Genomic DNA, 26896 nt, shown 5'->3' with positions numbered 1-26896 from the left:
ATACATATATCTGAGGAATAAAACAAACTGAAAATAATCCATTTTAAACAAATCTTTGGCAGCAACATGGTTAAGCATAACTATTTGAACAACTTGCACAGAAGATTAACATTGTTCAGAGGTTTTTTGGCTCAGAATCTGTTTTAACTTAATAATTCTTGTACTTACTGTGATGTATTGATCCCTAGTGCAATGACTGGATTGGGCAACCCAGGTGCAACAGTAATAGCTGCACAGAATAGAAACATTTCCTTTAGACAAACTATCCCAAAGGGGTTATAAATAGGAAATGGACATTACCATGAAAAGTAAAGCTTCCAATGTGACTGCATCTTGTGTAGCACACTTGGACATTAAACTATGAAGAATTTTTTTTTTCCTGTCAAGTGTTACAAATTGACGAAATAAGTACATCAATGTTCTCAGTCATTATCTTACTTCAGTGGCACTTTGTTTTAGTGACAGCAAAAAGGGACAGTGGAGACCAGACAGCCCCAGTGCAGTTTATCAATGAAAATCTAATATTGTCCATAAACAGGGGAGTGGAAATCAATACTTCATTACCAAATTGTTAGTGAGGATGAAGAAGAATAGAGGGAGTTTTTTGGCAGTCTTCTCGGTCCGGGTTGTTGTGAGTTCAATGTCAGGCTCGGTGTGACGCGCAGGGGTGGGCTGGGTGCGGGAAGCCTGGGCTGGAGAGCTGGAGCTAAGGCATTCGTCCTGCAAGCAGAATAATAATAACAACTATCGTTACCAAGGTTTTAATCACGATTCCAGGTTTTATTCAACGTGTAATTTTATCAATAGAAATTTTGGGAAATAAGTCAGCTTTGCTTTACGTTGTCCACCCATAGGCTCACAAAAACCAAGGACACAGAAATGTCATGAAAAAACCTCGGATCCTTACGTCCGGAACTGTGCAGGGATTAGCGATACTGCGGCTCCGCCTGGTCCCCTGAGTCTGTTACTCTGCATCTCTGCTTTTCCCTCGTCTTGATTAAACCTGGACAATACGATGAGCCGCATTCTACAACCAGCCAAGAATATGCCCTAAATCCTCAGGGTGAATTGGACATCTTGGTACCCACACGGTGCTTAAATTACTGTGTTATTTCAGGTTGTTAAGGCACCTCCCCTCCCCGGTACTAAAAGCTGCTGTTTTTCCACTGGACCTTCTCCATTCTGCAACTCCTAAAAGTGCTAAGTGACTCAAGTTGTGAAGTTCCTTCTACATAGAGACAGAAGGTGTTTGTTTAACTTAATTTCAATATGTGGGTTTAAAAGTTCAGCCTAAAGTTGAGTTCTGTTTTGCTTATGGGAGAAAGATACTGAGAAAAGCAGTAGAAAAAAACAACTGGAAAAATAGGGTGAGAAATGAGGCAGGCAATAATTAGAGTGAAAGTCAATCTGGAGAGAGCAGTGAGCAAAAAAGACCAGCACCAGGCAAAGAGAAATGTGTTACTAAAAAATATATTATCTGTTCAAGGCAACGGACATTTCAGCAAACACAACTTAAATCCTGCAGTGTGTTCCCTGTGTTCTGGCTAAATCAACTGGAAATTCAGTAGTAGCTTTATTTAAAGTAAAATAAACTCAGCTTTTAAAAAAAATCCATATGAAAACAAAAAGGTACATTGACTTCATGCTATTTCGTTTATAATTTGGTTTGTTTTACAATATCTTCACCTTTTCAGTTTTTACAGTGATGTTGAGTTTTGCACTGGCAACCCAAACCTGCTATGGAGAAAGTGTTGGAAGGGAAGAAGAGGTTTTGGCAGCTGAATGTAGAGAATTTTGGCAACTGAGGATGCACGGAAGTCAGTTTGAAACTGTGGCGAATACCTTAGATCGTTATTCCCACTTAAAAGATATTAAAAGCAATCCATGTTGACACTTTCAAATGTTGTCTTTAGGTTTCAGAGGTAACACTCCAGAGCAATTCACACTTTGCAAAGCTATCATTTTTCACTGCTAAAGGACAAAGCTGTGTCAGTTTACACCTTGTTCAAATTTTAAAGCAATCCGGAAGCCTTACTATTGTAACGCCTAGAGCTGAAATACAGTAGTGCCATGAGCTGCCTCTGCTTCTGCGGCCAAGTTCTCAGCTGCAGCATCACCCCCTGCAAATGGTCCAAGTGCAGACTGCAGAGATGGCACAGGCATTGGACTTTACCTTTCCGAGTAGATTTTTGCAGCCCTCACCAGGATGGAAAACTACCAGTGGCACGCCAAGTCCTGCCTTGGATCATCTCGAGCTCTGTAGCAGCTCTGACACGCGGAGCATCTGCCTAACTCATGGGTGCGGGGGACAGACACCACGGGCACGTCCCGCACAGGCCAACATGAGAAACAGTGGTGAAACAGCCGAGTGCGGGAGCAATAACTTGATTAATTCAAGTCTGCCTCTAGAATGTCATTAGGACAATTAAGCAGCATGTAGTATTAAATCTGGGAAGGAGTCTTGGTTTGAAGCAATCACTGCAGAGTACTGGTTCCCTGCCAGTGGGAAATATTTTCAGTCGGAAAAATGAAGAGCCAAAATCCTGCCTCCCTTTCTTTTCATTTGTTGTGAGGAAGGTCCTTGTATTAGAGCAGCCATAAAATCAGCTTAGTAATATTCCTGGTTGCTCCCAGGTCACAAGGGGAGCATGCACAAAGCAACGTTAAGGACATTGTTAACCCCTGGCAGAGCTTTTTGGAGGCATATCAGTCAGGGTGTAGGTCCAAGAGAAACCCTTCTGGCAACAAACCCGTTTCAGAAACTCACACCCCTTCCTATCATTTCCACCCCACGGTATGATACAATCCCCAGCTGCCTCCCTGCAACCGTCCGTGGGTCCATACCACCCCAGCTGAAAACTGGATCCATCCCTGATGTGTCTCACAAGGGGCCACACAAACACTTCCAACAGGAGTCCCCAGCGCAGGGCTGGGACTGCACAGCCAACGGGGAAGGGTGGAAACCTCTCTTTGACCGGTTTTGCTGCTGGAGGAAAGATAAGATGGAACAAGGCACCCGGGAGCTGGAGGGGATTCTCTGCACTGCTGCGCGCGTGCAGGCAGTTTTGGATTAGCACTGCTATAAAAGCCATTTGTGACAATTGTATAAAGTTTTGAGGCTAAGCATCCAGATGCTTGACTAATGGTAACATCCATGCATGACTAAAATCAATTGGGATTTGGCATCGATTTCAATAGGATAAGTACTTCACCCCTAGGCCTTTTGGCCAACCAGAGTCTCCATCCTTGGGGTTTTTTTTTTGCATTGATATCACTGCAGGCTGGGACAGGACTTCAGGAAATTAATTAGTGTGAGCCCTGATCAATAAGGGTCATAGTTTATGTATTTCATTATCAAGTCTCTAAGAGATTCAAGGAGTATGTGGAGAGCTTGTCACCCGCAGTCTAGGGCGTAGCAATTTGGATGTTCAAACAGCACTTGATGGGCAAAGTTTGTTGCTTCCTGGGCATTTGTTGAAATGTAATTCAACCTGTACCATAAAGAAAACTATCATTTAAATTATATTACAAAAATGCAGTTGAGGTTGTTCACTATGCTGATATTAATTGCAGATACTGAAGCTTTGCTTTTATTTAACATTAATTATCAAGCCATCAACAGATGTAAAAAGTCATATCTACTTTAACGTGGATGTGTCAGGACTCGGGATTCTTTCTACCAATCACCTTCCCACTCCTTGTCCATGGCACAGCTTCCCTCTCATTCAAATCTTGCCGTAAAAACACAGCTGTGAAACCTTTGAAATAGGAACTCTCAAACACGTCTGCAATCTGAGACAACTGTCAACTGTATGTCAACAGCTGATCGCTCCTGTGTCCGGCCTCGGCGGGCTGGCACCACGCTGCTCAGCTCTGCTCCTCAGCCCGCGAGAGCAGCGGTGAGCTCGCTCTTCCTTTTACGCATACACACACACGCCAAATCCCACACTTTTGCTTGCTCTCTCGTCTCCTTTTCCCCTTTTCTCCATGGCCAAAAGCCACACCAACGGAATGACGCAGCTTCCTGCGGACACAGGCTGTCCGCTCATGGGGTGGTGTTCAAGTCCTTTGCTTGGGGATTGCTGTCACTCTTTGCTTTTTGGGTTCTGCAGGAGAACACTGACCACCTCAGTGGCATGGTCCAAAGTGTGATGGTACTCTACAGCCAGGCAGATGACAACAGGTTCACTTGTTTATAATGGTTTGGGGTTTTTTTTTGTATTTCCAGATCTCTGCTAATATCATGTTATTACCTTCCATTAGTGTAATGGGATAACAAAAATGACAGTATGTATCCGTGATCCACCCACCAAAGTCCACGGGAGTCTATGGATCAAAACCTTTTCAGGCTGCAGCTGTACCTACAGTAATAAATTGCAGGACTCTTAAAAGGCCAAATAGAAAGACATAGACAGGCCCTTTGTGGTTACCAAACATGTTATCTCTAGATGTCATTTTTGACCTACTTTTGCGAGATTTTTACAGCAGCAGAAAATCTGTTCCTTAAAGAATCATGCTCACGTGCATAATACCTAGATAGGGAGAAAAAGCAAATCTGGATATATTTTATTTCATTTAGGACTCCTCTCACCATGAATTACAATATTACAGACTCTAAATGCTTTCTCGTTACCCATAATTATAACTAAAATTATATCAATCTAAACAGTAACTACTCAAATGATTCATCCTGATTGTAAGGAGCATGCTCTCTTGAGTTATGCCTGCCCATCCATTTTAAAGCCTTGCGGCAGGAATAGCTTTCCAGAAGGTCATTTAACAGCACATTAAATAAATAAATAGAACATATTTGTTTCAGAAAACACACTCTGGCAGGGTGGGAAAGCATTTTGGGAGAGGTAAGAATAACCCTCGTGATAACTAATACTTTCAGCTCTTCTTTGTTCTTGCTGAGGGTGCAGCACCCACCCAAACACATGCAGAGGCTCCACATGACGCCAAGAGGAAAAGGTCCCTAAAGTTCTTCATACTGAAGGGTCTCGTGCCAAGAAGCTGCACTGTGCACTGCCCGGAAGTCACAGTCAGCTGCCCAACAGCCAGCAGCAGAGCTCAGGGAGAGGAGGACACACCATGGTGACCAGCAGGTTCCTCAGCCTCTCCTGTCCCTGCGGAAGGCATCCGACTTTGTGTCTTCAACCTGAGCCATCAGCCACACAGAGAGGGGAGTGTGGAAAAAGGTGTCCTTTATTGTAAAAGTAAAACATACTTCTATCCCCTGATCTAAGCTTATAAGAATGCGGGACAAGATAATGGAAAAGAAATGTGGACTCTAGCTCAGATGTTCCTGGGGTGTGTCCGCCTGAATACAAAATTGTCTGACCGCGGTACCACCCAGGTGGTGGAATTTCGAGACCTTGTTGCCTGGGATGATGGAAACTACATTTAATAAAAAGTTGAAGTCATTGAGTTGCATTTATCTCAGAAAACTCTTTGCTGAAGACACCTTGCTAAGAGGCTAAGGCCAAGGCCAGATAAAAGAGCTTTGATTTCAGCAGCAAGGCCATCAGAGCGCATATCTGCGGCTGGTGCAAAGCACCTGATCTGCAGGAGGTCAACAAAGTTATGCTGATTTACCTCAGCTGGCCTGGCCCAACAGTTTTGGGGTATAAAAGAAGAATCTCCTTGAAATCTGCAAAAAATCCCAATAACCTTTCACATTCTGAGCCTCTTCTTTGCAGAAACATCTGATGTCTGTGCACGTAGTGTTGTATGACAGATCTCTTAGCTGCGAGCCTGGTTGAGCAAAACTCGTACGCATATGCCTATTCGTACTGTGCAGAGTGCAGTGAAGACAGTGACCTGTCTTCTACCGTTAGTGGGCTAACGGTACCGAACACCGTGGCTGGGCTGCGCTGGCACGGCAACATGACATTTTAGGGGCCTGTGCAGGTGTGTATGTGGACCAGTCATTCCGCCTGAGACCTAAGACAGAGATGCGAAAATTCTTCTGCGTATACATTATACTTTATGTACGAATATAATGTACAAATATAAATATATTTTTATATGTAAGTATATATATGTGTTTCTAGACAAAAAGCAGCCCAATCAGAGCTACGGAATATGCGCAGCAGTGCCCAGCTCACTAGGGTCACCAGACATCCCTGAACAAATACAGTTAGATCCTCCAAATCCACCTGAACAACATGGCTTGTGAAAACGCTGACATCTGTTAGCCTGAGCAGCTCCCCAGAGGGCAGGCACTTTCTCCTGTGAATGACTAGAAAAGGATGTGGGAGTATTTTAAAAGCAAGAACGACGAGACACATCCCCCAAAGACAGGGGCAAACGAAAGGTGCGGTAAGGCTGGAGGCGAGCGCTGCCCTGTTCCTCCCTCCGCACGCGACCGCTCACCGGCGCCGACTGTGCGGTGCCGCAGATCAGGGGACTATTCAGGCTGAGAAAAAACAGCAAGAAGAATTTATGGGGTTTTTTTTCCTGCTAGTTTGGGCAATCCAGGTCTTTGCATGGGCCCGGGCAGCGATGAGGGGTGTAGGGAGGGCGCAGGAGGGGCAAGCAGCATCGCTGCCCGAAGCCACGCGTGCTGGCTTCCTTCGGAGGCAGCCAGGGGAGGCAGGGAAGGGAGCGGGCTGGGTGCTAAAACCCGGTTCCCACCCCAGAGATCCGGCGTGCATAGCTTCAGGCAAATCATTTCACCTCCCTGCATGCCTCAGCTGTTTCGCTGATAGATGGAATCAGAGGAAATATTGGGGGCTGCGGCTCCCCGTGTCTTCAGAGAGACGCGATGAAATCCTGGGCTGGTGGAGAGAGTGGGATTTGCGCCATTTGCACTGAGGAAGGCCAAGATTTCACCCCTGATCTCGGCTCGGGCCTCAAGGTGACAGAGGATACACACATGTTCCATAACAAAGAGCACACATGATATCTAACAGGCACAAAGAAATATCCTGACACAACTGGCTCCTCCCAATCGCTTGCTCACTCAACCAAAGCCCAGTGGAGGGGTATCTGGAAGGGACTCAGGCTTATAAAGAAAAAAAAACGATGAGAGAACATTTTTTTTTTTTTTCCTATAAATAAAGTATAGTCATCAAACCACAATGTATTTGAGAGCACGTTATTGACAGCCTATTCTTGGAGAAAAAAAAAAAAGTGGATTTTTTGGCAAAGTTTCTCTATTTGCTAAAGATTAAATTGTTCATTGTACAGGGCACCATCTGCCCTTGGAGAGAGATTTAGTTGATGGCAGCTGCAACCAAAGTGTGGAAGATATAGCTGAATTTCTGGTTTCTTTTCAACTAGCAACTGTCATTACAGGTCACATGCAAACTGTGTCATTTTCTGTGACAAGCAGGTTCTGTAGACTTGGGTGCTTGCTACATTTTAAAATGCCACCTGTATAGATCCCAGAAGAGAAATAGCTTTTGTAGCACACCTTGAAAAGAGTGAATTTAGAGCAGATAAGGCAAGGCAATTATGGTTAAACCATCTGGACACTGGCGGTGGGTTCAAGTCCTGGGTTTACAGGGATGGATGTCAGGATGTACTGGCGAGTCACTTAAAGCTACATTTCCCCAATTAATTGAGGTGCTTAAAAGGGCCAAATTGTCATCTGCAGGTGTTTACTCAACTGCTGCATAATTCCTCGGTTGCCTCGTTTCCCGTGTGATGTGATTCCCGGTTAGATTAAACTCCACACACTTTTTCAAGTCTGAAGCTAATTTCGTAATCATCAAACTAGAGGCTGCTGCGGGTGAGCTTTCTCCCAACCCCACCTATTGAGCTGTGCCACTACAATGTCTCGGTTCACGGCGAGACAGTAAAGGATACCTGAGAGCAGGGAGAGGCTGAGCCTATCTCTGCGTTCAGAGCTATTTTGATATTACGCAAAACTTGTCCCTGGCTAAAGCAAACTCCTCCAGGAAGGAATTTGTGCCTCTTCTCTCCCTCCTGAACACCGCAACTCTTCTGCAGGAGAATTTTGTTCCCTTTCTCTGCTGAACAAAATGGGAGGGGAGAAGTTAAGAGCACAATGGTACATTTTATTAGGACTATGAAACAAAGCAAAACAAAAAAGCAAACTCAAGCCCCTTTCCTTTCATCCCTGCCTTGCTATGAAAGTGCCTTTATATCTCCAGGCTTGCTGACAATATTTCAGGATGGTACATCACACACCGTCTCCTCTGGAACAGCAGACATTGTCAGGGCTGTGAGACAACTACTCTCTGGATTGTACTTCACAAAGATTCTGTATAAAGCATTTCTATAGAAAAAAGATTTTTGAAATTTGTGAGTCTCTCAGCCTTTCAGACAAGGATGAGTTCTGGTTAATTTTCTTCTGATGATTTCCACATTTTCTGCAAGAAAAACAACAGCTACTATTGCCTTAAGACAGACTGAACTAGTTGTAACACGCCTAGATATAATTTTTTTTTTTTTCATGTGAAAGAATTTGCAGGATATAAATTTGTTCTCAAGTTTATTCTGTTCAGTTTAACTTTTTGGTCTTCTATCACATTTTGTTGTGGTAGAATTGGATCATGTTTTGAAACAGAAACTGCTGCTGCTGGTAAACCTTTAACAAATCGGGTGTGATTAAATCTCTGGTTTTGGATAAAAAGATTCTTTTTTTTATAATGGGTAGAGGTTTTGCCTTTCCCGAAAAATATTGTTCATCTTTCCAGGTGTCAACGCATCTTTCTGATCTCTCTGCCATGTGCCCAGACCACCCGAGCCGCACTTCCCTGGGAAGGCTCATGCTTCCATGTCTCCCTTCTGCGGCGGAAGAACAGCACGCTCGGCTCTTGCCTTTACTTAGGCAGATGCACCTATTTCCACCCGAGATTTGCCTGAGCTCAAGTGCTTTCAGGATTAGGGCCTTTAAAGAGACCTCCAGAAAAATGCTTAAAATCTCAGACCATGCCTGCTTGAAGGAAGCATTAATCGGTAGGAGAGGAGGGCTGCTTATGGGAATTAGCGTGCAATAGGCTGGCTGCTTCTTTCCTTGTGAGGAAGCACTTAAAACACAAATTCCCACCTTAAAAACCAAACCAGCGCGCTCAGTGAGAGCTACAAGTAAATCACCTATTCCGTGGTGCCAGAACTGCACATGCTCTTCTGCCGCTGATTTATCTACAAAATATATCACATGCCAGTTACTTGAATTAGGATCATGGGGAGAAGGGAATCATTAGAGAGTAGAAGAAACTCTAACGCATAAAGAAAACTTCTCCGTTTGTCTCCTCCGCGATGCCTGTTTTATTTCCTCTTCATGCACTGACAGTACTGATGAGGCAACGCACGCTGTAATCCTCAGCAATTGCTTTTGGGGGTAGCATCATTAGGGTTGCAAATGTTTGATAGAGCAATAGCTTTGAATTTCCAGGCAGGCCCCTTTTTCCCGGTCGTTGCAATGTGTCTAGTGGCTCTGGTAGGTGAATGGCACAGCCCGGATCAGGTATTTCACTCCTGGTGCTGTTTCCTTTGATATCAGAGTGCCTCAAAAAGCCAGGTAAATTAGACTCAGAGAAAGGGACACTGCATCTTTGAGTAATGAGGCTGGGAAACAGGGAACACATTTTCCACTAGCTCATGTCTCACTGTATGGCATTCCGATTTCGTGACACTTCATAATAAATCATTGCTTATCACTCACATGGGAACATAACACGGTTCAAGTTAAGATTCGTTAGTGATTGTAAAGAAGAAACATGAATTGCTCTATATCACGGCTTTTTGATCATCTTTCTGTCCACTGCAAACATTTTTTTTATCGTATTATTTACAGTAACTGTTGTTTAAAGCATAAATAAAAAGGAAAAGAAAGAGCGGAAAATATGAATAATGAAAATAAATTTATTTGTCTTATTTATGTGTTTATGTAAACATTTGGCAATTGCCTCGCACAGCAGCTTGTACTCAGTGTCACAGACTGCTGCACCAACATAAGTTCCTCAAGCTGGCATTTTAAATATATATATGTATGTGCGTATATAAAAAAAAAAAAACTAAATGCCAATACATTCATTTTCTGGAGGAGAAGGTTCTAGCGGGCACATCTAGAGCCAATTTGCTTTGTCTGCTGCGGGGAGAAGAGAGTCTGATCCCATCCTGCAGCGCTGCCCCCCCCCCCCCCCCCCCCCCCGGGCCAGTAGCACAACGGGAGCAGAAACCTGGTGGCATCAGCCCGGAGCTGAGGCAGAGGCAGAGGCAGAACCTGCTGCGCTTGGGGCAACGTGGGCTGTGCCTCGGCAGCCTGCTGGCCGTGCCGGGCACCCACCGAAGGCTGCAGCAAGCAGGGCTTCGTGTTCAGTACGAGGGGTACCCGAGAGGTGGGACATCCTCGCGTCAGCCTCCGTCCCTGCAACCATCTCAGGGATGGCAAAACGTGAGCTTCTAGTGGGACGTTGGGGGGGAGTGGATGCATTCGGCTGTGTATTCAGGCAGTTCACTGCCTTCTCTGACCTTCAAGAGAGGGATTTTTTTTCGGTGTGCTGTAGTTCACAACTTTTTCATCAGCAGTTTAGGGAGAGGAGTGAAAAGCTTGTGGGTTTCCTGATGACATCAGTAGTGCTTTAAGGGAGCCGTAAGTTTACTATAAAAAGACCTACCAACCAAAAAAATAGGAGCTTGCTAAAAAAAAAGAATAGCACATACGCAGAAATTTTCCACCAAAAAGCAAAAAAGTAAATATTCCTTCCCTTGTGTTACAAATAGTTTTACTTTAATTTGTTTTCTTTACCTTTTGGGTTTGACTGTGGGAGGTACCTAAAACTCTAGGATAACCCGAGAGAAATCAGATAAGGTAAATATTTGCTGCAACTATGGCTTTGATTATTCCCCCTTCAGTAATTTGCTATTTACTATATTAATCAACTATATAACATGTCATTTCTACTGCTCCCTGGCTGAATAATTTCCAAAACTACAAACAGCTTTCAAGATAGTTGCTAGACAGGCGCAAATTAATACTTTCAGAAATTCTTCCTAGAAACCTTCCCATGAACAGAATTTTTCACACCTTATATTTGTGTAAAGGAAATAGAATTGGGGCTAAAAAAAATGCCAAATTTTTATTTCAGACAAATTCTCGCATATTTTTTTTTTCCTGGTTTTATTCCAGTTGAATATTGATCTTTGATCAAAAATATAAAATATGTTAATGTTCACCTTTGCTGGAACAAGTAGCCTTGTGAAAGAAGATGGCAATGGAAGTAAGCGTGTAGTGAACTGTTTGCAGGATTAGGGGCTTAATTTAGCAGTTACAGAAAAAAAGAGAGACTGATCGTCTTTTACTGAGGCAAATAATCCCCTTGATTTGTGGGACAACTTGTCCGAGTAGAATGGCATATGACCAAGGGACTGTAAATTCAGTTGCCTGATCCATCTGATCTCTCTCCCTGACACTCCAAATCGCGAGTATTTGTGGCTATACCGGCCGTCGCCTTTGATCTCCGGCACGCTCTCTCTTAAACTCAGTTTTGCTTCTGGTGTTTGTGGTCTAGGTCTTTGCAAGACTTTCCCTTGTGCTCAGAAAATCCCCAAACCATCTACAATAAATGCATTATGCACAAAAAATGCAAAATCCCCCGAGGACCAAGTTTCCAAAAGAAAAAGATCTGTTCTGGTAAAGCACAACATTAGATGCATTTATTTTATCGTACTTTTCACCTACTACCAATAGAGGATTATATACAAGAATTTACCCCCCCAAGTCTTGACCAAGGAAAAAGACATAGTTTTTCTAACGTATATGATACAGATTCTTAATCTGCTCTCACTTGAAGTGGTATAGTGAATGGGATTATTCTCCATTTATTTTGGCTTACACTAAACTGGAATTTTTGCCCCATAAGCTTCCTGTAATTTTTGTAAGTGGAACTGCCTTTGTCAGCATTCTTAATATTTCCCCATGGAAATGGTATTAAAAAGCAGCACATTTGCCCTACAATATCATCTTTTATCCTTGAGAAATGAGGACTTATGGTAGATTTTTTTGTTGTTGTTGTTCTCTTTTTCTGTAGGAAAACGGCTTAATAACAATCTCAAACGGAGCCCGGAAGGAGACGGTGTATCTCCAAAATGTTAATTCTATCGCAAACCGTGCCTGGGTTAAAAACAGATATTGAAACAGGGGAATAAATATTTGACAATGCTGTTAAGGCAACTTTGCTAACGATTTTTGAACAACCTCCAACTGAGGTCTAAATGTCTGCAATATCCATAAACAACTCTATACTGTCCAATTAGGGAGACAAAGACATAGAGTCCTGTCAGGAAGATTTGCATGGCTAAGTGTCTGAGATCACAGAGACGATGAGGGATCGTTCAGAGTGATGGGGGATGCACAGAACGGATGACTATCATTACGATATTACAGAGGCTTACACCTTCCCAATTACTGGCAGGATTCATTAATTACTGCTGCATTTCCCTAATAGAATCCTCTCTCTTTGGCTTATCACTACCTTCCCTCTGTCTACGTAAACCCACAACTCAGCAGTCGATCACCTATGAAAAATTAGACGGTGTAGCTTCCAGTAGCCTACTTAAAATGAAAAGGCAACTGAATAAGAAATAAAGAACAAAAAAATAAGGGCTGTAATGCAGGTATGTGGGAGCTACAGAGGCGGCATCAGATGGGTTTGGAATTCTCTTGTTATTGAACTGTTTGAGAAAAAAAAAAAAATCAGTGGCAGCTGCAGAGAGAAGCATCATGGTGGGTTTAAAAGCACAATGAAAGCGTTTTACATAGACGTACACACACACACAAACTACAGGCAGATTGCAAAGTGACAATTACTTAAGGCCTGCTAGGCTGAAGTTTCACAACTAAGATTGGTGAATATTGCAGGGGCTCAATGCTGTTGCAATCGACTCAGCCCCATTAAAGATAATGGTGTGAGCATTTCCATGCTGTCATCATGTTACTATCAACAGCATTATCAGTATCAACTGCTTTTACAATTATGCACAATGGCTCTTCCTGCACAAAGACTTAGCAACCACCAAACTCGTTTTCTTTTTAAATACACCGAAAAGAGTAGATTTCAATCCTTCATCTGTTCACAGATGAAACAACATTTCCAAATCATCACTGATAGCATTTTTTTCCTCCCATTCTAAGGATGGCCAACTGTTCTCAGCGATTTCTATTACATTTCCTACCTATTATTTCATGTAATGGCATTCCTTAAATTTTAAATTAGCTTTGAAGAATAAAAATAATTGAATTCCTGCTGTTTTGTGTACATAGAGGGTGACAGGAGCTAATGTGATAATTTAAACTGTAAATGAGTCTTCACTTTGTGTTCATTAATTACAGCTAATTACTGAATTACAAACCTTCTTGGTTCGGCACTGTTATGTATTCATGTAGCATGTTGGATTTCCAGCTGGTAGAAAACTGTTTTATAGACTTACAAGCTGACACACCAAGCTACCGCAGAAACAATTCAGTTTGAAAAATAAAGGAAGGGTGGGGGGCGCATAACTGCTCTGGCTCTTTGAATTAAGTGAGTGATGAGAAACGGTGCCGCAAACCTGAACCTCAGGTGAGCGAGCATCTTGCGTGTATAATTAGAAAACATACGCTGTATCTGGTAGGCAGAAAGGCAATGATTTGGAGCTGCCACTCTGGGCGAAGAGCGGTGAGTCTGCTCTGCTCGCACCTGTTTTACACCAGTGTCAATTCCCCGGTTTAAACAGAGTTACTCTCCTTATAGAGGCATAGCAGAGAGGCAGAAATGCCCCTGCAAATGGGGCCAGTGCTACCGGCACCGATTCTTCAGCTATACTCACGAACAGCGGGACGGTAAGATAAAACTGAACATTCGAGCAAATGTGCATTGTATTCCATATGTAAGTGCTCATTGTTCCTCACTGAAGGATCGTATGCGATTCTATAGGGCTGTCCTGAGCATTTACTCAACATTTTCTGCGTTGAATGGTTCTGTCCAAACCGCTCCTTTGGATACCTTTTGTCTGCTGATGTTTCGTATTGAAGCGGAATGCACTAGTCGGAGTCTCTGTCTCTGCAAAGTGAGCAGGAGGAGCACCACAATGACAAAATCAGCCACGCTAAGGCTTCCCAAGCTGCAAAACTCGGTGCCCAGGGAGAGGACCGTGGCAGGTGGCATAACAAAGAAACGAAAAAACTCACCTACATTTCTGATAAATACCTGGGCAGATACAGAGGCTTCCCTTTTATCAGCAACTGCATTTTCCACTGGTTTCGTACGCTTTGTTCTCTTTTCGCTAAACAGGCCACCAGTCTCTCCAGCCAGTATGTCCAGCGCAAGCGCCCCTGCACAGCCCTGCCGTAAGCCCCCGACCCACGCGCCCGCGCCGGCACATCTGCCAGCACAGCCCTCCCCTGCAACAGGTAACCAAAGCTCTGCTTCACGCTGAAAGCAGCAGACGTTGCAAGAAACTATTGAATCAAATAATTAAATTAAACCTGTTTAATTAAATTATTCTATGACCCACTTGGCCTTCCAGACCAGCGACTGGGAAGACCCGAATCAAGGGTCCTGCCCCAAGGGGCCAATGTTGGGTCTGGAAAGCAGATCCTTCCGGAAGAGCACGGTGTTTTGTATGGCCCGTACTGGAATAATTTAGCTGAATAATACATAAACAGCTAGGAAGGAAGAGCCGGATTCTCAGCTGATGTAAAACTGTGTAGCATCATTAATTTCAGGAGAGTTATGTTGATTCACAGCAGCTGAGGATACGGCTCAATAGGTTTGTAATAATAAAGACTTTGATGAGAGGCCCCTGAAAGCAGTAACACTAATGTGTGACTGCTCGCATAAACACCAGTTCAATGACAAGGCTTTTCTGCCTAAGAACTAGTCTGTGTCTTCAGGTTTAATGATAAGTACTAGTCTTTTGTCCTTAAATAATCGTTTTCATCTGGAGAATGGCAAAGTGACTTGTTCTAACACCAACAGAAATTCAGTAGTAGACTTAGCAATGGGATTCATGTCATGTCCTATTCCCTCATCACCGTCTCATGCTGCCTCTTCTCTTTCAGGGTACAAAAAGGGATGGCGAAACCAGGGGAGAAAAGATGTGCAGGCAGAAATTCTTTTCTTTCTGGGGATAGTAACTCTCTGCTATCATATAAAGATAATGACTTTCATTAATCTCCAGTAGGTCTTTCATCGAAGGGTTCGCTTCACTCCACATACAGACGCCACTTAAATGGTACTCTATATTAAGTAAAAATGAGAATTCTTGATAGCACGTTTAACAAAATGGTATGAGAAGTAACACCGTGCAGCATGGTACCTATAGAGGCTCAACATGACTCTAGAGGTAAGAGTGCCGTTCAGCAAGTTATCAGCCACCATTTCTAGGCAGTCTCTCACCCAACTTGTTTTCATGTCTCACTCCTTTTTAATCTGACAGCCTCCAGCATGCAAATTTGCACTGAAACTCAGCATTTCAAATGTGCCAGAGGGAAGCAGGGGCCTCACACCTATTGGTAGATTAGTGCGCCTAATGCCCTTTGGCTTTTTTTCCCCCTCTTTTTTTAACATAAAGGCTGATTACTCCATTAGTTGAACAACTTGGAAGAAATGACAAGGAACTAACAAGAGAGTAACACTGTATTTTCTATTTGTTTTCTTCCGTTGCAGCAGTGCTAATTAGAAGGAGTAGTTCTTGATACAGTGCTTTGGGGAATGCTGATGAGAAGCACACAAAAGGCTGAAGTGCCTCTTCTGCACAGCATCGGATGCAGCACAACACAGCACCCTCTCGATTGTCATTACCCTAATCTCCCACACTACCTCAATGTTTGGGACATTACGGCGCTTGCGAATTAGAGGCGATACAGCCCGGCCTTTCCGACGCCTAAACCCTCACTTAGGGGTGAGTAATATCGTACTAACTCACAGCTTGTCGTAACAAAATATGTTTTCAAGCAGAAATAGCCAACCTACTTGGGTAGTGGTGGGAAGGGAGGCAGGAACGATGTGGGAATAATTCTTTAGAGGGGACTTGGGCTCTGTGCTGCCTGTGCACCCCTTTGCCCGCAGGGGATGGGCTGCACGGGGTGGGAGTCGTTCCTCACCATCCTTCAGGCGAAAATTCGCCTCTGTGTAACCTGCCTGGTTTCAGCTCTTTGGACAGGCCAGCTTCAGACGTCGGGGAAGAGGGAGGGACTGCCCTAACTTCCCAAATGCCACCAACGACAGCTTTTCCTTCAAAGATTTTCACCCCCTCTTGGACTCGGGAAGGGGTCGTGGGGATGAAGGCTGCGAGGGTAGGACAGCACCTCTTTCCCATTCACCAAGGTTTGATTCTCTTTATGAGCGTGATCCGCCAATCCGTAATCAAGGGTTAATTTCACAGCTCACTGCTTCATCTAGCATAATATCCATTCAGACTAATTAAATCTGTCTAATAATGTGAGTGTCTTTGTCTTTGTTCTCTCCATTCTTTGTTTTACACCCTTCACATCTCATCTCCAGAACTACACGCCATCACACTCTGCTTGACAAGCAGAATCCATCCCTAAAATTAAAACATTCCTGACCTATCTGCGATGACAAGGCAAGCAAGCTTCACAGCGCTGCGGCCCATGAAGGGAGCTGACACATTTGTTTTTAATTTCAAAAGAGTAGAAAGTGAAGATCTGACCCTGTCAATCAGGCCCTGTGACAAGTTTAATCATTGCTGCCCCACAAAAATCACGGCTAAATAGGAATGCAAATAATGTATCACAGGGCTCTTATAAATGCTAATCAAGGAGAAGTAATCAACTGACAATTTCACTGATCTCCTTTCTGAAGAAGTCAGTCAACGCACTGTCTCTGGACCACAAAGAGAAGAAAAGACAAAAGGCATAGATGCCGTTTCCCAAAAAAACCTATCCTTTTTCAGGGCTTTCTTTTTCTTTTTTATAGAGAAAAACAGAGAATTCACTCTTTTTGATCCTCTACCGAACTTTAAAGCAAAGCTGTTTCTCAGGAACTTGAACAGTTATATGTCAAGTGTACTTTATTAACAGTACCCTCCCAACCCAGAGACAGCACTTGGAAACTTCTGCTAAAATAAAAATCTTCATTTGTCTTTGTCATTCATCCATCTTCAAAATTCTTTTCCGTCTTAACAGCTTCTGTCCTCTACGGGCAATATATTTAGTGATATATGAAGTTTTACAAGTGGAAAGCTAATAGTTGAGCTCACATTTTTTTCTAGCAGCTCCCCTCCCCCCGGACTGAAAAAAAAAATCTGGCTTGGAATTTATTTCAGTGCAAAGGCTCTCTTCAGTACCAGGATTTTTTAACTGACTATCCTTCTATGACCTTTTTAATGTGGTAAAGAACAGCTAGTGCAGGCGTAATGCCAGTCTTTCACTCATAAATTCTGCATGGCAAAGAGTCGTGGCTGAACCTACGTACGGAATAGAGAAGGACCCAGGACAGACAGATGCACAAGATTCGTAACACTATTTACTGTTATCATTTTACTGTGGTTTGCTATGGTAAGCTGTGGTTCACTGTGGTAGGTCCTGATGGAGCCCATCAAGCGTTAGAGTCACTGTATTGGCACAAAACAAAAGGATACGGCTTGGCCAATGAAACTCCACGCAGGGAGATGTAAGTAGTATAAAGATTGCTGCAAGAGGTAAAGTTCAAAGAATCTACTTGTTTGAAGTTTGGTGTGTGGTGGTTTTTTTTATTATTATTATTAAACTACTTTCCTACGTGGAGCCAATAGATCAAATAACTTGAGGAGGGCTTCAGCAATAGAGACAGACTACGAGCAGGGAACTGTAAATAGAATTCTTCCACTACAACAGAACCTGGTGCTTTACAGCCCATGACAGTTACCCGCAGCACAGATAACGCGGGAAGCGCAGCTGTGTCAAAACTCTGTCCCAGGTTTCATCTGCAGGGCTGAGGTACAGAGATCAGAAGCTGTGCCCCATTTGGGCTGATTGCTTTGCTTTGCTGTGTATGAAGAGTGCAGGAACTGTTATACGTAACTGGGGAAGATGCCACCAAACCCAGTTCAGACTGGACGCTGACTCACCCAGACACTGAATCACCCAGAATCACACATGAGCAAAAAAGAAAGAGGGGAACGATCTTGGGTCAATCCCAAGTTTCCAACTGAAAGAAGCATTGGGGCAGCACCAGCAGCACCTGTGCCACTTCTGAGAGAAATGCGACCCGGAGCTTTGTCACAGTGTTCGCTGCTAGACGGGGATGTTCCCAGCAGCAAACTCTCCACACAGGATGCATGCGGAAGGTGGGAGTAGAAAACAGAGAAAGAAATTGAAAAGCACTTTGCAGTTGTCATGTCACTTAGCAACAACCTTTTCTACTTCACATCAACACGGGCGTAGTAGAGAGACTGCACAAAGCGCACGTACTGAAATCTGGGGTAAGCGGTGAATGTAGGAGGGCAAGAAGGAGCTCAAATACCAGCTAATCACCGACAGCTTTCATGTATCGTTTGAGACACGTTTTTTTTTTTTTTGCTATCCTTGGGGCTAGGGCTTCTCCTGAGTAATCTACTGGATCTAGCCATCACTGATCTGCTGAGTAAAAGGGCAGAGTAAATTATACAAACGCTCCTGCAGGTGGAAACCAAGGTTCAGCTACGTGTTTCCCAAATGAACTCCACCTACGCGGTCACTCTTCTGTCCATAGTTTGACTCTCAGACAAATGTCAGCGTTTTTCTTACCTGCTTCACTTTTCCAACTTCTTCGTTGTAGGATTCACATTCTTCCCTCTCTTTACGTATTGGATTTTCATAAAAAAGGTCCAGACTTGCAAGTCCTCAACCCCTGATACCTCTTCCAGAAGTTAATACTGTGGCTCCTTTTGGCTCATTAACAGATATGTCCATCAGGTGGAAAACGTGTCTGGGCCCTGAGAAACAGAGGAGTAGATGCCCTTCCTGCAAGACTAGGCGGCTAAAATGAAAAACTCCAGCGCAAAAAGAGAGCGCTATGCAACTTTGCAAGTTCTAAGGAGAATGGTAAGTCAGGCACCTCTCTACTTTAATTCTATCACTTGTCCTCATTTGTTTAGCTTCCAAGAGTTAGAATTTAATTATTAGCTGTTCCTATACTATTAGGGGCCAAGTGACTGGCTGAAGGGCTGAGAGTGGAGAGAACACGAGGAAACCCATTCTCTGTGATTCAGGAATTCATCGACCTACTACTCTTTTGCTCAGGAAAAAATGAAATGGCAGGAGCAGATCTGAACGTCTGCTATTTCTGCAGTTGCTCTCTGAATTTGAAGCTCTGCAAAGTGTATGAAACATTACATAAATAGAGCATTAGTATGTGCCAAATTAATAACATGCATTATCTAGCAGCCATGCAGTGATGCTTATTGTACAATTCTAAATCATCCTAATGGGAAGAAAAAATCAGAATCCATCACTTTGTGGCTCAGTTCCTCTCCTTGCAATTACAAAAAGTGACTTTTGCACACAGAATTTTGTGGATGCATTATGGAAAGCTGGGCATTGCCAAATGACCAGAGCGCAGCACTAGCATCCAGCGGCTCCTGAGCTCTGCTCCTGCTCTACGCTCAGAGCGTGTTGCTTAGCTGAAAGCAACCGCGGTACGATGCTCGTGTGCCTTACTTCGGGGCTGGGGAGTGACAGCCTGATCTTCAGCACTCTCTTAAACGCAACCACAGACACACGCACGTTATACCTTAACTTTTACCAGGCATTCAGCACTTGTGAATATATAAGAATATAATCGGTGGCAAACATGCGCTCAGACTAAACTGCTAATCAAGTCTGCTTTCGTCCTGCCGAGACACACACGCGCGCACACTCCAACTCCAGAGAGACCTTGCCAAATAGAGAAGAGACTCTTATTTTTTACAGCTGGCTTTCGTTTTTGCAGCCGCCAAGTAGCGAAGAAAAGTAACCCTGGTGATCAGGCCAAGAGGACACGTCCTACGCTTTTAAGTACGCTTCCTGGGAGGAGAGACAATAGACAATTGCCGTGCCGCCTCGCCTCTGCGGGCTGCCATCACCCCGAGCCGCTGCCGGCTGCCACCAGCGCTGCGCGGACCCAGCGCAGGGTGCGTGTTAATAAAGCTTTGGCTGTTTGTTGGGCTTAGCCCAAAACCTAAGGAAACGTGGCAAAGGTGAGTGGGACTTTGGCACGGCAAGGATGGCGAGGGCTCGTTTACGGCAGGGCTCACGCCCTGTGCTGCCGCCGCCGCCAGGTCAGAGGTGAGCTCTGGTGGGGTCACGCTGCACACTCCGGCGGCTGCGAAGCTGAGCTGGGAACCCTGCGCGCCGCACGCGCCGACCTTATGGCACTTTATTCCACCATCGAAATCAACAAATGCGAACAAGCAGCTTTTAGCTTTGAAATGATCTCTCGTCATAGTGGACGCTAACGGGAGAAAGGTTCGGTTCTCCCCTCGGTGGGAGCAGTGCTCCCACGGGTGCCACGGGTGGAGGGCTGGGGCTTGGGTCTTTCAGGCTCAGAGATGATCACAAAGCGAAGGGTCTTGCTGTTTCGCTGTCTTGCTTTGGCAGCCTGTGCTGGGGACCCCGCAGAGCTTATTTACGATGTTAACACCTTCTGGACATGGAAGTGAGGATGGGCGCAGAACCCTCCTTTGTTGTTTTCAGCCCAAACCAAACACTCGTCTGGGAGGGGTAGTAAGGACTGGCCCAACTCGTTGCAGTGCAGAGAGCGTGGCATTGCTTATTAAATCAAATGCTTTCTTATCTGACATGAAAAATGAAATTCTGCAGTAAAAATCCAAATGGAGATAGCAGCATAATCTATAAACTCAAGTAAATGAATATTATTATCTTACATGAAGAATATATTAATATAGATGACCATTACATAACACACATTAACATAGCGTAATAATATATTTACTCAATGTAGGCATGTTTTGACATAGTGCAAGCTGTGTACGGTTGCTTAGAGAATTAGGATTTTTCATATAATTACAAATAAAAACTTAGTTTTGAAAAAAAAAAGATCATCTTGGGGGTACTCTGGCGCAATTCTGACAACTTCAAGTAATATTCAGAGTGGCTTTTGCTCCTGAGTCTGGAATAATTGAGCTATCATATCTGTGTCTGTCAGATGTCAGTCATTTAACTTGCACCTCAGCTGTATGTGATGAATTGCACAACGAGCCAAAGACTATCATCTTGCAATCTGTGTGTGTTTTATCTGTGTAATCTGTAGCAGAGCAGGCAGTGTACCCCGCAATGTGTTCGCCCAGCTCCTGGTGCTGCAAGGGCTAGGTCCTGCTTACGGGCACCAAAGCACAACTGTTCTTTTGCGTCTTTTAGGGAAGGGACTCGAACTCCTTATTCTTGAACTTTTTATTCCAAATCGAACGGAAGAACAAAACACTCACAAAAAATTTAAGACACTCCTATGTTGTCCTAGGGGAAACTCATTTACTGTGAAAATCTACCACTAGAACAAAAGTTTGATAGTACCCATAGGAGATTTAAATGAAAGTAAAATGGAAGGATGTTACGTTAGGGGAAAAAAAAAATTAAAAAAAAAAATAAAGGAGAAAAAAAGAGCCAGTAAAAAAGCAAACATGGTGAACATAATCTCTGCACTTTGTCAAACTAGCCTTGTTCATTATTCCTTTCCTGCCATACCAAACTTTATTTTGCAAATTTATCTTCAAAGTCTGGAGGTCCCTTTCCACAAGAAGCCTGCCTAGTGCCACTCCGTTGCACTGCACAGAAAGTGGCAGCCAGTGATGCTGGTGAGGACTTCAAGGATCCCGCTTTTCAGCACGTACCAGGTTTCCTTCTCCTGAAATCTCAAGTTAACTGACCAATCTGATCTTTGTAGTTTTAAATCATAAATAGCCCAGAATAGTAGTGTGCCTTGAACAAATACATATCAAAACAATACACCAAAAACAATCTCATTCTCTTTTTTCTTTTACTTTAAGCCGATTAGAAAGTTAGTTCTGTAGTTGATTAAGTTCTGCAAAAATTGGGCTTGTGATGAATCATTAAACAAAGACATTTTTTGTACAGCAATAAAGCCTCAAATGATTAATTAAGGGCACAATGCCAAAACAAGTGTCTTTGTTTAAAACGCAGTGGACAAGACAGGCTTGGGAAAGTTGATGTCTTAAGTAGACGCCACAACATGTTTTTAATTATGTTCAGGAAGAAGAACAAGAATGGGAATTGCCAACTGTTTGGAAAGATAATTTTTTTTTAAGAAGAAAGATTAGAATAAAAAAAAACAAACAGAGCATTATTGATTTAACACAAATGCCATTTGTTGGGCCTTTTGTAATTTCCTTATTAGTGTCATCATTCTGGAGTTCATATGTTCCCTTCTGTTATAGCATTTGGCACACATTCAGCTCCCAGCAATATGATACAGTAAACATTCAGTGACTGCTCATATTAAAATGTTTTATTTGTTGTAACTGTACCAATGATCAGGCAGTGCAAGTCCTAAATTACCCCAACTGTTTTGCAGGCTAATTTGGTAGGAGTGAGCTGGTGACCGTCTCTGCAACACACACTCGGGCGCGCGCGGGCACACACACACACACATACACATACACACACACACGCTGGGGAGTGCAGAGCCGCACTCTTGGTTGGAAACAAAACAAAAAGTTCACGCAACATCAGCTCTCCACGGCTTCTTGTCAAGAGCGATCCGACTGCTCAGCTAACACAGACATAATCTCCAATCAGTGCCTGTTCAGTCCGACAGATTTTGTTACATCTCCCTCTTTGGGGTGTTACCTTGTGGTTACAATGCAGGGGAGACCCCAAATATTTTTTCGGACTCAATTTTATAAGACCTTTCTGTGCAAGTTTCATTGAAAAGGTTATTTCAAACCCATTCTAAAAACTACCGAATACACTAGTCCTATGTTTTCCAGTACAGAAAATTATTTTGGATCGTGCAGCAGAGGGGAGAAAGATTAAGGAGCTTGGGAGGAATTTTGGAGGATGGAGGAACAGTATAGTGTGAAAATTAGGGTTCTCCCAGTAAGAAAATAAAGAAAGTAGTAACCACAATGGCACCAGCATCAACCACGGGGATTTACATATACACAAGGAGCTCTGAAGACTTTCCAGAAAACCTCACACTTGCAGTTGCTCTCTTCGCGTGTGTCCAATTGCTCCCAGAATAAATGCAAACAAGGCAAGGCTAGCTGTAGTCTAAAGCATGCCATATATAATGTCTTTTTTCCCCACTGAGTGATGTCAAATGCACTGGGAGCCTTTATTAATGGGGAACTCCTTTATTTCTTAAGAGTCTCGTTCTAGCCTTGATCTTTATGCAAACCTCCCAGGGTCCTCGGCAGGAGACCGCTGTGGATCAAGGGTAGTGTGTGACCTCAATGCTGTAGTGCACGTCCCTGGATCGTAATTAAAAACGTAATTTGGCCCTCTCCACAGAACGGGCTTTGACACCTCTGGAGTAGATGTGTGACCTTACCGGCCTCCTCATCTCTTATTTGTCCCACTAGAAATGGCACATATGTAAGCATGTAATCAGTCTGTAATTACATGGCCAACATGGTGAAATACAGACTCTTCCTCATCCTTTCTAGGAGCAGATTTACATATTAACACCTACTATTAACACCTACTAGCCTTAATGAGACAGACCCACGAAAGTCTTCTACATAGAAAACAGGAGAGCAGACATCTCAATTTTCTTTTTAGTCCTCATGCTTAGATAGTGATCCAGAAGAAAAATTAACAGATAATTATTTTTACTGAACACACCATTAATTTACCTGTGGGTGTATGACAAAGGGCAAGTTTTTCAACGCGTTTTTCTTTTAAAAACGGGGCTGGAGGCACTGCCGGTGAAGAAGCACAGGGGAGGCTGGGCTGTGCAGCCCTCATTTCTTACCAGGAGTGGCTGGGGAATGCGGTGGCTACGGAGTGATTTAGCTCAGGACAGAAGGCAAAAGCCAAACCCGCCACCGAATCTCTCTCTGAGGCCCGGGCCCGCCCTGGGTATCCATTCAATGCTCAGGGCATTGAGTAAACACAGTAACTAATCAGATGCAGCAAGTTGTCAAATCTATATGGATGCTATAAAACTTATAAGGATCCCCTCAGGCAATAATAATAGCTGTGTGTGTAAATTCTGTACATAGCAAAGCAGAATAGATCCTAATGGGCTTCAGTAAAAGCAAAGAAAACATACGTGACATTTATAGCAAAAAGAGCGCGCGTACAAATAAACTGAAGTTTTGTCTCAGTCCTCTAATAGTTCTGCCCACCTCTGCATGAGCTGGAAGCTCATTAAGCTGCTCGAGAAGGTGCCGCGTGTTTCCACCAAAGGGCTGAAAGCCCCGAACCCCGGGCCATGGGTGCTCAGCACCCAGCGCTTCGTGTTTGCTGAGCACGGCTGGTACGTGGTGGACGCAAAAGAAATGCTTCTTTGCTTCAGCTGCTAGGTGCAAAGGTGGCAGGCCCAAAAGGAACTTCCCCCAAAAGTAGCTCATCTAAAGCACAACCTTCTAAAGTACTATCGATATTAGAAAAAGGTGGAATGAAGGAACAAGAATAAACAACCAAAACTTAATGAAACAGATTTAACAATTTCTGCGGCCTTGACTGATTTTGTAAAGATAATATAATTAAATGCTTAAAATGCATATAATAAGAAAAATAATAATTTTGCATGATTTTTTAATTTGGTCTTGCAAGAAATGATAACACTAAATTCCTTACGCCTATATTTAAGTTAAGAAACAAAGTTAAATAGCATTAGAAAAAGGTTTTTCATGACCTTGGGAAACGGGACTAACCTAATCCCAGGGACAATATCCTTCCCACTACACAACCACGTGAAGCAAACGTGTGACACCAAAGGTTGGGTCCTATTGCTCGTACAAGGGACAAACGAGCGTCAGAAATCCTCAGCAGCTTTCCCATGGCAGCTCAGCCTGCTGATGAGAAAGCACCGGTGACGACAAACCTGGGTGAAGAGATCAGAAACGAAGCCCACAGGAGGAAAGGGCTAATCTAAAGCGCGGTGAACGCAGGGAGGGCTCCCACCGGTGCTACGTCCCAGCCGCTCCTGCCGAGCCTGCCACAGACCAGCGGTGCTCTAGGTCTCGTAACGTGTTTTCCTTCGAAAGCCAAATATTCTTTCTAGTAGTTCCTCCCAGTGCGATCTATGTTTAGCCATCAAACGCCTCTTTTAAGTTGACTGATATGAGGTATATTCACCCCACACCAGTCCCTAACTGGGGTCAGAAGACAGAGGTGAGAACTGTTTGGCTGTCACGTGGGAGAGGCTGGACGCCTTTCAGGGTGAGCCTTGCTAAAGAATATACCCACCAGCAGGAAACTTTTACAGAAGCTATTCCTGTGCATCTGAGCAAGTCCTACCTACTGCTTCATTCAGGTCTTAAAGGCAGGGAGATTTCCACGCGGCTCTGTATAGAGTCAGTTAACCCAGGCGCATTAGTTTGCTGTGGCCTTACGTGAACCCCAACAAACGAACCACAACAAACTCTGTTTCTCCTCCCTGTTGCACTACAGAGAACTGTCTGCCTTTTAAAATTGAAGTCTGAAAAATAGGCGTGCAAGCAGGTTAGGGGCCTAATGCCATCTGAAGATGTTTACTGTGGTTGCTTGCTTTGAAGGCAGACATGTCCCATCAGAAGATAAAAATAGATGAGGGAACCTGCAGCTCACAGAAAGGTGTTTTCCCCTCATGGGAACGTAATCATTAACTTTAAATAAATCCTCCTTAATCTCCTGAACTGCGCAAACAAACAAACAAACAGATAGAAAATAAACAGCTGAATGTTTTCCCTCTGCTTTTCAAAAGCACAAACAAAGCCTCATTTGCCAGATGGACGCTCTCAGAGGTAGAAGGTTTGGAAAAGGCTGATCACTCAGCAATAATTCCTGACGGTGTATGGGGGAGTTTGCTCAGAAGCTCCGCGGTAGTTTTAAGATATTCCAGGATGCGCTAGCACGGCGTCTGCCTTCCAGCCCTTTTAGAGGGGAGTTTTATAGCTTTGATGATAAACTGCAGAACTATTTTCAGCACGTTGCAGTGCTCAGGCACATGAGTGGTAATGAAAAAGTCCGTAAGAGAAAGAAACCCCCAAATTCCTACTACTTGTTCTATTGTCGAACATACATGTGAGACGGTAACACCTTTCCCGTCTTTTTAATCCGTGTTAAAATTTTATTACAGTCTCTTTGGATTCATTTGCATTAAGCTGTGGGTACGGTCAAGACCACGACACCGACAAGGAATGCTAAGCTGAGTAACGTACAGTGTAGGAGTGGACTATAAACGTACACAACTTTAAATAACAATTTTGCAAGCATATGTGAAGTCACTGGCAGCACTTAGTTCTCACCTAATATCATGGAGATGCAAATTGGCATTCATAATTTAAACAAGTCCTTTTTCTGCACCCCAGCAACATGAGCCGGATGCAAAAGGAAAACGGAAGACTTTCTCCGGATACAGAGAGGATCAAGCAGAATCTCATTAAGGACCACTTCAAAGATCAGTTCTTCATTTCCATACAAACAAGTTTAAATTATCTTGTGTGAATCTGCTGTTAGCTGTTGCACTGTTCCATTATGCATGATTCTTGACTGCTTGTATCATGAAAATCTGCACAGTGCTCCATTAGTGATTTTCAGTGTTATGCTAAAGCTTGCAAGTGGTCATGTTATTAGGTTAAAGTACTATATTTTGCATATTTATTCTGCCTTACCACATTTATTACTTCTGATACCGGCCAAGCAGAGATTCGCATGCATTTGACCACCTACTTTGCATGACTTGTGTGTGATTGCAACTACAAACACGGACAGCTAAACACAAATAGAGAGCTGGAGAGATGACTGGCTCTTTGCTCACACTTTCGCTGTGGTTTTGATCCACTTCTGGAAAAA

At 43.6% G+C, this 26896-nt stretch overlaps 1 protein-coding gene across 1 annotated transcript in view; it reads right to left on the bottom strand.

The window, feature by feature from the left end:
* Positions 1-630: 630 nt before the first annotated feature.
* TSHZ2 (teashirt zinc finger homeobox 2) overlaps positions 631-26896 on the bottom strand; it is a 223562-nt gene continuing 197296 nt past the window's right edge. The window contains exon 3 of the mRNA XM_082491020.1: positions 631-720. The gene's annotated coding sequence lies outside the window, so the exon portion shown is untranslated. The remainder of the gene's footprint in view (positions 721-26896) is intronic.

The sequence above is a fragment of the Vanellus vanellus genome (genome assembly GCF_965231255.1).
Source record: "Vanellus vanellus genome assembly, chromosome: 15".
Classification (NCBI taxonomy): Eukaryota; Metazoa; Chordata; class Aves; order Charadriiformes; family Charadriidae; genus Vanellus; species Vanellus vanellus.
This window is presented reverse-complemented; position numbering and strand designations above follow the sequence as displayed.